A 12636-nucleotide genomic window follows, 5' to 3' on the forward strand; every position below is an offset into this window, starting at 1 on the left:
TTTCTTTCCCCCCCAAGGAGCACACGTGCTCCAAAGTTGAAATGCACCCCAATTAGTTGATGTGCTCCTAAATTATCTTTCCACTTAGCACACCATCAATTTTCAGGTCAAATGCTTCAAAACTGGGGCACTGTAGAGCCCTGGGCAGCTGTGACTTCCTGCTCTTCTTGCGTCGTTGTAAAGAGCAAAGAATCCCCAGGAGGCGGAAAAGCACTACTGCCACCAGGCAGCCGCAGCGAAGAGGGCTTCGGAAAGGAGAAGAGCACACATGGACGTGACTTTTCCTGATTCGTCAGCTGACTTCCAGACACCAAAATAGGGGGGGGGGCGTGTCCTAAGGGTACACGCATCAAAGGGCTGTTTCACTCTGACAGACGATTGGCGGAGAGAATTCCAGCAACACAGCCCAATACTAGTGGGCTGCAGGGACCGTTAGGGGCTCAATCAAACCCTATAAACTGTGACATCACAAATAAGGGATTAGAATGTTCTTATCTGAACATTCTAATGCTGATGTCACAATCACTGCTGGTAACTGAAAGCAATGCAGTGAGTTCTAGAACACTGACGATTTGAAAACACATTCCAAAAAACCTACTCTTCATAGGAACGAGTATTAACTGATTAATGAGGGAAGATAAGAAGATAAAAAAGGCCGTCTCCACAGCGCCACCTAGCTGCCAGCATGTTCACACAGCAGCAGAGTAAAACATGAGCCCTGCTCGCCCCGAGCAGCTCAAAGGAAGCGTCGTTTCGTCGGGGGCCAGCTGCCCCGAGAGATATGGGCCTGTACCAGCCCCCGTCCCGCAGGGAGACAGGGGCAGCCCTTAATTCCAGAGGCGGGGGGGGGGGGAGAACGAGACAGGGAGAGAGAATAGAGAAAGAGAGAAAGGGAGAATAGAGAGAATAGAGAAAGAGAGAAAGGGAGAATAGAGAGAACGAGACAGAGGAAGACCGAGTCAGAGACAGAGAGAGAGAGACGCACAGAGAGTGAGAGAATCCCAGAGAGAGCGAGGGGAGCGAGGGAGAAAGACGGAGGGAGGGAGGGGGAGAGACACAGCTGGGGTGTTTGGCAGGGCCTGCCACCAATGATGTGGCCCCTCCTACTGACGCAAGCCTCTCCCACAGAGCCGCCAATGATGTCATCGCACCGCTGCAGTCAGACGACGCTCCGCAACTTCACCGCATGCTTTCAATGCAGCAATAAATCATCACTATTATTCATATTGATATTAAATATCCCATTAATGTGCTCCTATACACTCTATAATGCAGCTTCCATACAGCTCAAATGGCTAAGTGCTTCACAGAGGCAGAGAGCAAACAGCCCGAACGCATTAAGGGTAAAGCTCATATCTGCCCAATAGGAAGCTTTGCTTTCGAAATGCTCAGGTTTGCGAATGACACAGGAAGGTGCTCTGTGCGTTCCTGGGAGGGACAGCTCCCCTGGATTTAGGGACACAGTGACAGCGCCTCTGTACCCCTCTCTCTCTAAGCCCAGAGGGAGCGTTGCTCCCCCACAGGCCACAGAAGGAGAATCTCTCCATTTTATTTCCCCACATAAACGTGCATCTGCTGCCAACGTTTCCTGCTCGGGCAAAAACACAAGGCTTCAACTGCCACACCTGGATGAAAAATAACAACGGTCAGCCTTAATGTTTTCACCACTTGTCACCAATAATTTTCTTTTTATTTGAATTAAAGGTCCCAAGTTGACCTCAGAGAACCCCCCCCCCCACCCCACCCAACCCCACCCCACCCCCCGTTTTATGGCAAATTAATGTCCATGAAACCTCCTTCTCTTTGCTTTCCCAGAAATCCCTGAATCAGGCCGTTTAAAATAAGTGAACACTTAAATCAGCTGCAGCCCTGGCCCAGTTCATGCAGTTTTTTTTATTGATCGTATGGATTGTTTGAGACCAGCTGAAGAAAGAAACGTTTGACGGAGACGGAGAGAGAGAGAGAGAGAGAGCCTCTCCCGGCACAGACAGTGAGGAGGAGGAGGAGGAGGAGGAGGGCCAGTGGAGGTGCCAGGAGGTCAGTGACAAAGAGCTGGTTTGTGCTCACTGTCTTTTGTTCAGAGAGTGTGTGTGTGTGTGTTTGTGTGTGAGAATGCGTCTGAGTGTCCGTGTAACGTGTGTGTGCGTGCGTGCGTAGGTATATGCGTGTGTGTGTGTGCGTGCTTGGGTATATGCGTGTGTGTGTGTGCGTGCTTGGGTATATGTGTGTGTGAGAATGCGTCTGAGTGTCCGTGTAACGTGTGTGTGTGTGCTTGCTTAGGTATGTGTGTGTGCGTAGGTATATGTGTGTGTGTGTGCGTGCTTGGGTATGTGTGTGTGTGTGTGTGTGTGTACTTGGCAGTGCCAGGTCTGCCTGCCTGCTACTTTCCAATGCTGGAGACCATGGCAACGACAAGCCCCGCTACGCCCCTAACGCAGTCGCAGTCACGGGCCCAGAGTCGCAGTCACCGCTTCCTGCCGGGGTGAGATGAGGACAAGGCAGTCGCAAGAAAATGCGCTTCCACAAGGCAGTTGCAAGAAAATGCGCTTCCACAAGGCAGTTGCAAGAAAATGCGCTTCCACAAGGCAGTCGCAAGAAAATGCGCTTCCACAAGGCAGTCGCAGGAAAATGCGCTTCCACAAGGCAGTCGCGGGAAAATGCGCTTCCACAAGGCAGTCGCGGGAAAATGCGCTTCCACAAGGCAGTCGCAAGAAAATGCGCTTCCACAAGGCAGTCGCAGGAAATGCACTTCCACAAGGCAGTCGCAGGAAAATGCGCTTCCACAAGGCAGTCGCAGGAAATGCACTTCCACAAGGCAGTCGCAGGAAAATGCGCTTCCACAAGGCAGTCGCAGGAAAATGCGCTTCCACAAGGCAGTCGCAAGAAAATGCGCTTCCACAAGGCAGTCGCAGGAAAATGCGCTTCCACAAGGCAGTCGCGGGAAAATGCGCTTCCACAAGGCAGTCGCGGGAAAATGCGCTTCCACAAGGCAGTCGCGGGAAAATGCGCTTCCACAAGGCAGTCGCGGGAAAATGCGCTTCCACAAGGCAGTCGCAGGAAAATGCGCTTCCACAAGGCAGTCGCAGGAAAATGCGCTTCCACAAGGCAGTCGCAGGAAAATGCGCTTCCACAAGGCAGTCGCAGGAAAATGCGCTTCCACAAGGCAGTCGCAGGAAAATGCGCTTCCACAAGGCAGTCGCGGGAAAATGCGCTTCCACAAGGCAGTCGCGGGAAAATGCGCTTCCACAAGGCAGTCGCAGGAAATGCACTTCCACAAGGCAGTCGCAGGAAAATGCGCTTCCACAAGGCAGTCGCAGGAAATGCACTTCCACAAGGCAGTCGCAGGAAAATGCGCTTCCACAAGGCAGTCGCAGGAAAATGCGCTTCCACAAGGCAGTCGCAGGAAAATGCGCTTCCACAAGGCAGTCGCAAGAAATGCGCTTCCACAAGGCAGTCGCAGGAAAATGCGCTTCCACAAGGCAGTCGCAGGAAAATGCGCTTCCACAAGGCAGTCGCAGGAAAATGCGCTTCCACAAGGCAGTCGCAGGAAAATGCGCTTCCACAAGGCAGTTAGCATACGGCATGTACCTGGGAAGGTGTTTTGCAAAAGTAGGCCTCAGTGACACGTCGCTTTGGATAAAAGTGTCTGCCAAATGAATGTAATGTAATGTAATGACACCTACCGACACATCATCCCAATGAGGTCATACCGTGGGAAATTTCCCCCCAGATAAAAAAAAAAAAAACACAGGAATGTCTGACAGCCATCTGATACAAATCACCCCTCATACAGAAAGACGATGCCTTTTGGGCCAACGTAGGCCTAGCCTCAAGAGCTGAGGGTTTGCCTCATGTCAGCGATGGTCCAATTTGTCCCCGGACCAGTGGTGTTCTATCTGGGCCTCCGCTTCGTTTAAGAAACCCACTTCCTGGTCTCACTGAGAGACGTTGATCACTAGCACCAGTGCGGTTGGCTCCACTATAGGCCTTTTCAGCAACCCATTTCAATGCAAGTCAGGTGTTTTTTTCCACACATGTGGTGACATAGGTTATAGTATTATTTGAACGACATTTTTGTATATTTTTTGTGAAAAATTAAGGAGCAGTTTGCGTCGCTGCTTCTCATGCGCTCTGTGGACAACCCAGACTCGGCTGAACTTCACGATCATGTAACGGTCCCACACTGTCCCTACTGCGCAGTCTCTGGCTCAAATTTGTACAACATGGCGGCATGAAAACTGCTTTTCACAAGCCCATGGAAAGTCAATGGGAGACGTCACGGTCACTTGGTTCATCTTCTTCCACAGTCTGTGTTTGACACCCCACAGGATGACCAGGTTCACTGTGATACTCAAGCTCTTCACTGATCAATTAAAGCAGCTGATAACACAGTTAACTCGCTTCACTTCCTTTCTTGGGTCTGAACCGACTTCAGATTTTAAAGAATAGCGTACAAAGACCAGTGGACCCCGTGGTCATCTGAGGGACATGTAGAGCGGTCAAGTGATACTGGGACAAATCCAAGAACCTCGATAGTTAGATCTTTCAAGATCTCAAAACACTGTCGCCTCACCATCTGGGTCTGATTCTCAGCACAAATATAAGAATGAACAGGTCTAAATAAAATAAAAAAACAGCTTTTACAAATTCCCGTAGTGGGAAAATTCCAATATTAGAAAACTAGATCAGCCACAGCGGATAATGAGTGTGTGTGAATGTATGTGCGCGCGTGCGTGTGCGCGCACGTGTGTGTATAAAGTGCCCGGGTTTGAACCAAATAATGCGGTTTAATGAAATTACATAACAAGAGCGGCATTTATTTTTAAACACGTCTGCTTTAAGTATCCACAACAGGCTGACACAAAGACACTTTTATTGGATTTCGAGCTGCTGATTGGTCATGAGGGACAGAGGAGATATCCGAGGAGACGTTCTGGTCACATGCACTACACACCTCAACTGCCATTTCTGGCTTTACTGGATGCATTCAGAAACAATATGCAGGTCACAGTATGTGCTAATGCCCTTCAGAATATGGCTAATCTGACCTATGGGCAGGCCATATTATGCTTAAAACAACATTGCCATTAACAACTCCGCTCACGTACAGTTTTAAGTTGATTTCTGGTAGACAAGAGGGTAAATCTGACCATATTAGAAGATAAGAGGATGCTCTTATTAATATTTCATTAAAGGCCATACAGTAGTCCATGGGTCCATTTCATCAACATTCGCAAGATTAGAAAAGAAAGATTTGGATTTAATCACAAACAGAGAGGTACTGAAATCACGACTACGATGTTCAAAACCTTCATTCAGTCAATCAACCCAAATTAATTGACAGCACATTTTTACAAGGAATTGTACCAAAGGAATTTGTTGCAGTGTGCCCTGACTTAAGCCCTACAAAGCAAGCCGGAGTCGACAGTTACTGGGAAGGAAACACTCCCGGAAAAGGGTGCAGGTAGAACCCTGGGGAGGAACCAGACTCAAAAGGGGGCACCCCTCCTCCTCCAGCCAGCTCAGGGTGAAGGTTCACAGGGACAAACACGGTCAAGTCAATTATCGGTCCGTCTATTCCAGGGGTTTTCAACCTTTTCTGATCCAGGGACCCCCTACCCAGACTCAAAGGCATCCAGGCGACCGCCCAGGACAAGTTAAAAAGGGTTGAGTTTTCAAAAAAAAAGGCTTTCTATTTTGAAATATTTTTCAAATATAGTCATTGCACATCAAGACTAGCCAGGGAACCCCCCACAGAACCTTCAAGGACCCCCCAGCAGAAAACACAGGGGGCTCATCCCTATCGCTTATTTTTACCTCCTTGCATCCTTCCCTCACTCTTCAGCTCCACCCATTAGAGAACGCAAGGAAAGGACACAAGGCCGAGGGAACTGAGGAGGCATTTATTAGGCAAAGGGACCGTTCCTTGTTTTCAGACAAGCTTCACTGAAGTCTCGTGAGCAGCACAAGTCAATTACTGATGACAGCGTACCTTAGAAGGCTTACCACTAGTATTATACTGTCAGCATTAAAAAAGCCTGAAAAAATACTTCTGCAAAGGATAAACTCATGTCTCCTTGCTTAAGCATCCTTTGCGAGCCTCCTAGCCCCTTGCTCTTTCATGGACCATTTAACGGGTTGGAATTTCCTTAAAGATGGCGGACGTCAATGGATTTTCGGGGTCAGGCGATGACCGATGGGGACAAGGACGGGTAAAATGAACGCTTGGATTGAGTCCAGGGGTCTAATCCAGGTTTTCCCCAACCCTGTTCCAGGACATCTAGTGTCCTGTAGGTTTTCACTCCAACCATAACAAAGCCACACCTCATTCAACAGCCAGAGATCTCACTGAGCTGCTAATTAGAAGAATCGGGTGTGTCAAATTAGGGTTGAAATGAAAACCTGCAGGACGACAGATCTCCTGGAACAGAGTAGGGCACCCCCGCTCTAGTCAAGGTGTATGTAAACGTCTGGAAGTGACAAGTCAGCATTGGCTCTATCCATCAAAGACACAGAATCACGGTGTTATATATATTGCATAACCAATGTGTGTGAGTGTCGGCTGTTGGATAGCAGCAGTTCTGCCCCACCCCCTCTGCCCCCCCCCCCCCTTTTTTTTTGTTCTGCCCTCCCCAGAAAAGGAAGCAGGAAGTGACCCTTCTCCAGCAAGATCACGGCACTTTTGTTCTAGAGCTCTTCACTTCTCTCAGCGGCTGCAGAAGCCTGAGGTGTTTCGTTTTAATGTTTTTGGTTTTAAAGTCCTGCTCTAAACACTCGATAGAAGCTTTGGTAGTTTAGCCAGAGGAGCCAAAAAAAAAACCCAGTACTGAAGGCTCCAGACCCAACAGGCCTCTCGCACGCAAACCTTCCGGCAAAAACACGGATGCTTCCAGAAACAAAATGGACATTTACTCATGCCCTTGGAAGGAGAGGGAAGTCAGATTTTTGAAACCCAGCCATTTCTGACCCAATACCCAGACCCAGCTGAGGCAAATGTAACCACCTAACGTAAGTGATCAAAGTCAGGGGTCTAATCCTATCCGAAGAGAGCCAGTGTGGGTGCTGGATTCTGTTTTAGCCCCACCTCACCACACTGCAGTTCACAGGTCACGCTTGCACAGACACCAGCCAGAGGAAGACGCTTCAGGTTCTGCTCAACAGGTGCAACTGCAATATTCTGTTCCACCAGCAGGGGAACATGATGGGATGCTGTCATCCTGGTTGACTGAAACCCTCCTATCTGAGCAACGCTAGCTTGCCGGGTGCTGTTAGCCACAGTCGCATAAATGCACATGTATGGATGCACTGCATAAATGGAGTTCTTTTTTTAATTTATTTAAATGGAATATAATCATAAAACAAGGACAACATCACAAATGCAAAGCAACATGAGTGCTAATAGCCCCCCCTTGTGGAGAATCCTCAGGTTAATAAACGTGAGTGAGTGACTGCGTGAGTGAGTTACAAGTAAAGTCCACGAGGTGCTTCGCATCTAGAAATTAGGGCTAGGACGATAAGTAAATTTGACGAATGGACAAATCAGGGAGAAATTTGCGATATCTAGGCTATATTATATAATTATTTTAACTGAAAACAGTATAGCCTATGTATTCAACTGTTCAACCGAGATAAGCCGAGGTTAGCAGAGATGGAAGCCATGTTGTGTGAGTATTTTTAATTATATCGCCAAGTAAAACTGTGCTTGAACAAATGAATGGATATAACTGGCTGGAGGAGAAGCCAAACAGCTTCGTATTTGCTGGAGGAGTTTCATGCCTATCAGAAAAACAAACTAAACTTCTAAATTATGTTTACAGCCAAACATAAACTCAGTGGACACGACAACAGCTGTCTGACGTAATCACTTTTCTAAAAATGAACAAACAAACAAACAAACAAAAAAACGTCACTTTCATATCCATGTCTAGCATCTTTTGGTTTTTGTTCAGAAGGAGAACAGCGTCCCACATTCTTCGGTTTCAGACAGGATCTGGATTTGTTTACAATCTGGCCTGCCGGACAGCCCCACCCTTCCAGAAGGGACAGACAGCCTGTGCTTCTTCACACGGCCACATCCACGCATCTGTGGTGACCGTTACAGAACCAAATTGTGTCGGAAAGTGTTTGGATAAGTGACTGGCGGGTAGAATGTTTATTCATGCATTATTTGTCGATTTCACGGCGTTATCGATAATTACCAGTAAACTGATAGGTGGTCCCAGTCCTACTAACAATTAATTGGTCTTAAATCAGTCTGGATAGGTGTGTATGTTCAATGGCTACATGTAGCCTAGGCCTAATGTAAGTAAAAAGGCTGTTACTACATTAAGAAAATGCCAAAAAGATAAGCATCTAGAGAACTTTTTTCTGGCCATATTCTATAATGATTTTATAAAAAGGGGATGTGCAGAGAAATTTTAGTTCTGCTCAAAACAAAGTCTTTGCTGAAATGTACGGTACTGCAAGTTTTCAACTAAATCAGACATTTCCTCAGTTAAAGTAATCTAAATAGGAAAAAAATCTTACATTGAAAATCAATGAAATCTGAGCATGGTAACTCTTCACGGACAGAATTGTTCCAGCCTTTGGTTACAAACCCTCCAAAAATGTAGGATGTTTGCTGAATCAAATTAGAGACATTCCTACCCAATCAAGTATAAAAATCTTCACTCTTGAAGCGAGTATGGGACCCATTAAGCATGATACTGAAGCAAGGTGTTGTGCCTTTTTTCCCTTACCATTCAAACGAACAAAGAGGCCAAATGTACAATTTCTTCAGAATACATCATCTTATTGCTCTTCAAGCACATATCTGGCAAGCTTTCAAGGAATCCATTTTATGACATCATCAATGAACAATGCTTTCTATATTGATGACATCAGGAAGGGAGAGTCTGTTGGGGGGGGGGGGAGCCCAACACCCACCACAGTTCTTATTGAAGCAGTCAAATCATGCACCTGAAGGACTGAGAATATGATTTGATAAAACAAATGCAATTAAAATGGGTGAACATTAGGAATATTTCAAATATCTGGAAGCCAATGCTAAAACGTGTGACTGAAAAATAACCCAACCAGATTTTAACCAATCTGCTGGGTAACAGCACACTACCAAAACACTCCACACAAAACAGGCCAGTTTTGTCCTGTTAACTGGATGCTAGCTGTCAGCTGGATGTTTGCAGTGTTTAATATCAGTTGGATGTTTGCCATTAGGCTACGTAATAACGATATTGAAATAGGAATTCAGGACGGCACGCGCTGTAGCCCTTATTGGAAGTTCATTTTCTTTCCTGTTGCAATGGCTGCCAAATTTTGAATTCCTGAAATAGGCCATGCCACAGGTGATTTTCCAGAATAAATAGTAGATTGCGAGATAAAAACCATGGCATGTACGTTGCTCTTTATTTATTTATTTTATTTATTTTTTTTTTTGTGGTGTGTCAGCATTAAATAATTACCATAGGCCACCCTGAACTCCAAAAAGCATTAACATTCAGGTAACAGAGAAGCAAACTACTATACCCAGTGCCCCGAGGCTTGAACACAGAGCTTTGTCTGGCTAACTTCCTGGTGCTGTACAGCCTAAGGCCTACGAGTTGCTCTCTCCCAACAGATTATTCCCAGAACTTACATCACTGTTTTCCACCTAAAACTTCAAATTCGAAACTAGACTGCTACGTTTAAAATGACTAGCATGACATTATTGTATATTTTTTTAAATGATGACCTTGACCGTTTAACGCAGTTTACCACCAATTCAAAGATACTGTACAAAGCACTAGGCTATGTCAACAGATCACCTAAAACATTGTTTGTACATATATTGAACAAACAGGTTTACCATTCATAGCCTGTGCAATTGACATAGGCGTAACTGTACATAGCTTAAGGTCACAGTTTCCAACAGTATGATATTCCAACATAACAAACACCACCATAGTCATTGTAACTAGCAGTCAGTAACGACAATACCTAAAATCTTAAGGCTGAACGTCTGATTAAAATCTCAGCAGTTTGCTTTTGCTTCCATTTTAATTGCACGACTAATACTTTCTATCCGAGCTAAATTTATAGCTCGCAAATATGTCCAATTTACACGAAAAGTCAACGACAACTGTGACCAAAACATATTTGCTTATTTACTTAAGCTGACCGTACAGGTGACGGCTATACATGCAAAATGCAGCCCCCGCTAGCTAAGTGAGGTTAACCAACGTTACCACTGAATTATTGATGAAAAAGCACAGCAATGAAATAGCCGGCTAAGCTCGATGTTAATGTAGCTTACACGCATGGACAATGCACACACATACAGCAACAAATAAACATTAAATTTCTAGCAACCGCGCACAAACGTCATAAGAAGCTGTTATCAATCCATTATAACTGGGCTAGATGGCAAGCTACCATACAAATGACACCGAGTTTCGTGTCGCTGAATCCGCAGCTGACCGAACAGCAAGGCCGCGCTTTCGTTAAATAGCTACCGTTAGCCGATAGCTAACTACCCTTGTTATACCGACAGATTTTTGGGCTAATAAAACAGTACGAATTGTCAAATCTATGTAATGTTATATTAACCGGCTGAATTAACCAAATAACATTAGAGTCGCGCCTTGGAAAATCAACTAAATGCTAGCGCTGCTTGCTAATTAGCCAATGCTAAGTTATTTAGACGCAATGGTGGAAAAACACTTGCCGAAGTGCACACACGTTTCCTGTACAACGCAGCTAATCCTGCATATGCAGCATATGATCACTACACAGGGAAAATGACCATCATATAGCAAACTTAATCTGCCTCACGGAACGAAGCAGGAAATAAAAAAGCACAAGAAAATGCAAACAGAATCTGTGTTAGCCAGAAAGCTCCATTTAACACACATGTCATTACCTGAACTCGGCTTCTGAGCAAGTCCACGGCCTTCCCAATCGCTTCTTTAAATCCTCCACCTTCAGATCACACACATGGCCCCTGTAGTGACTGAAACGTTAAAATCTGTCAGTTAATCTGGTCAGTTTTCGAATACCTCGCAAGGCCAGGCAACATTAACTCAAACAAGGTTTGACTCAATCTTTGCCCAGCAAACTGATCACCACACCCATACAGAAACTGGGGACCTGGCAACAGCATAGGAGGAGGGGTGCGCTGAACGAATGGGCATTTTACATTATATTTATTTTACACCCGGGATACCACACATTTATTTTTCAATTTTTATGTATTAAAAATAAAGCGCACGGCATTCCTCGCACCTGTTTCACGTCTGAATGTACTGCACTGTGCCGAAGAGGCATTTTGCCTAACCTACAGAGAAATGGTATTGCCTGTCAGCTGCCTCAACAAAATGAAAGCAGGACGGGAAACAGGAAATGTGTTTTATTGTTGATGAAAATAAATACATTCTCATCAAAGAGTGGCGCGTTGGGCGTTTTGTTTTGCGTATAGAGAATACTGTGGTTTAACCACTCCGTGAAAATACGGCGTGAAATACGGCGATTTAATGCGGTCATCTTCCACTGCGTTGTGATAATCCAACACCCCAAGTGTGGCTCTACTGCTAGTACAGAACAATGGCCAGCGCTTCCACGGTTCAATTTCTCTCTCTCTGTCGAGCAACAGATAAGGGTTTTCCCCCATATTTTTGTTGATTGATCTTGTCACAAGTTCAAATTCCAATAGATGTAACATTTCTCTACATGTAGCCAACATACAAACAATGCTGCATCTTGAAATTAAGTTTCAGCATTTAGTTATTTAAAACGGTCAAACCATCAACCGCTTTGGTATTTTGTCTTTAGTTGAGAATATTTAACTGAAAACACATAATTGATATCCTTCTTTTATCGTACATGTCTTCGAGAGAAAATTTGTCACTTAAAGTAGTTATTTCGAAATGAATGAGCTGTATTCTTGGACCATTATATCAAGAGTTGCCTCTGAAATAAGATGACGGTTTAATAAAAATTGTGATCAACACATTAAAACGCATCGAACTTAAGTCTCCAAAATGTCAATGGTTTTACAAACAACTAGTTTACATTGAACTACCTCTACTTATAATAATGACTATATTTCATGCCTTATATTTAAATCTATCTTTTTAAACTGGTGTAAATTTGTATGCATCTATGAAAAAATCTTATGATTGTATTCAGTTGTAGTCTATATATTTTCCTGAGATGAATTTCGATTTTATTATGCTTTTACAATATGGAGGGCACAGTTTAGTCGATTAACGGGTTCCTTTTTATAATGTGAAAAAAACTGTACAGTTTTGAATCTGGGTTGCTTAGAGTTTTGCATACAGAAGCAGATGGGCCTGGCCCCTGTCTGTTTTAAACGGATAAGTAAGGACTTAAAAAGAGGGTTTTTTTCCCATTAGGAACTCCTGAATTGTTAATGTGACCAATGAAAGGACACAGTGGGAGAGGTTTAGCCATAATCAATGAGGGAGACATCAAAGACACTGAGCTCCTGGTTTCCTTCTGGATTGACATGAGGGGGGCAAGATTAACTCTAATTTATTTATTTTATTTTTTAAATAAATGAATTCAGCCATTTACAAAGCAAAACATTAACCAGCTCAAGACACGTGTAATATATTCACCAAGCGGATTATTTTGTGGGGA

General features: G+C 44.7%; 1 protein-coding gene across 4 annotated transcripts in view; it reads right to left on the reverse strand.

Annotated features, from left to right (window-relative positions):
- The window catches only part of LOC135252262 (guanine nucleotide-binding protein subunit beta-4), a 41658-nt gene that overhangs the window by 15340 nt on the left and 13682 nt on the right, over nucleotides 1–12636 (reverse strand). For 2 of the 4 annotated variants that reach the window (XM_064330147.1, XM_064330146.1), the window contains exon 2: nucleotides 10898–10987. The gene's annotated coding sequence lies outside the window, so the exon portion shown is untranslated. Of the gene's footprint in view, nucleotides 1–10897; nucleotides 11128–11259; nucleotides 11279–12636 lie in introns of those variants that run through there. The other 2 variants (XM_064330148.1, XM_064330145.1) reach the window with 2 other exon arrangements.

Source organism: Anguilla rostrata, chromosome 4 (genome assembly GCF_018555375.3).
Source record: "Anguilla rostrata isolate EN2019 chromosome 4, ASM1855537v3, whole genome shotgun sequence".
NCBI lineage: Eukaryota > Metazoa > Chordata > Actinopteri > Anguilliformes > Anguillidae > Anguilla > Anguilla rostrata.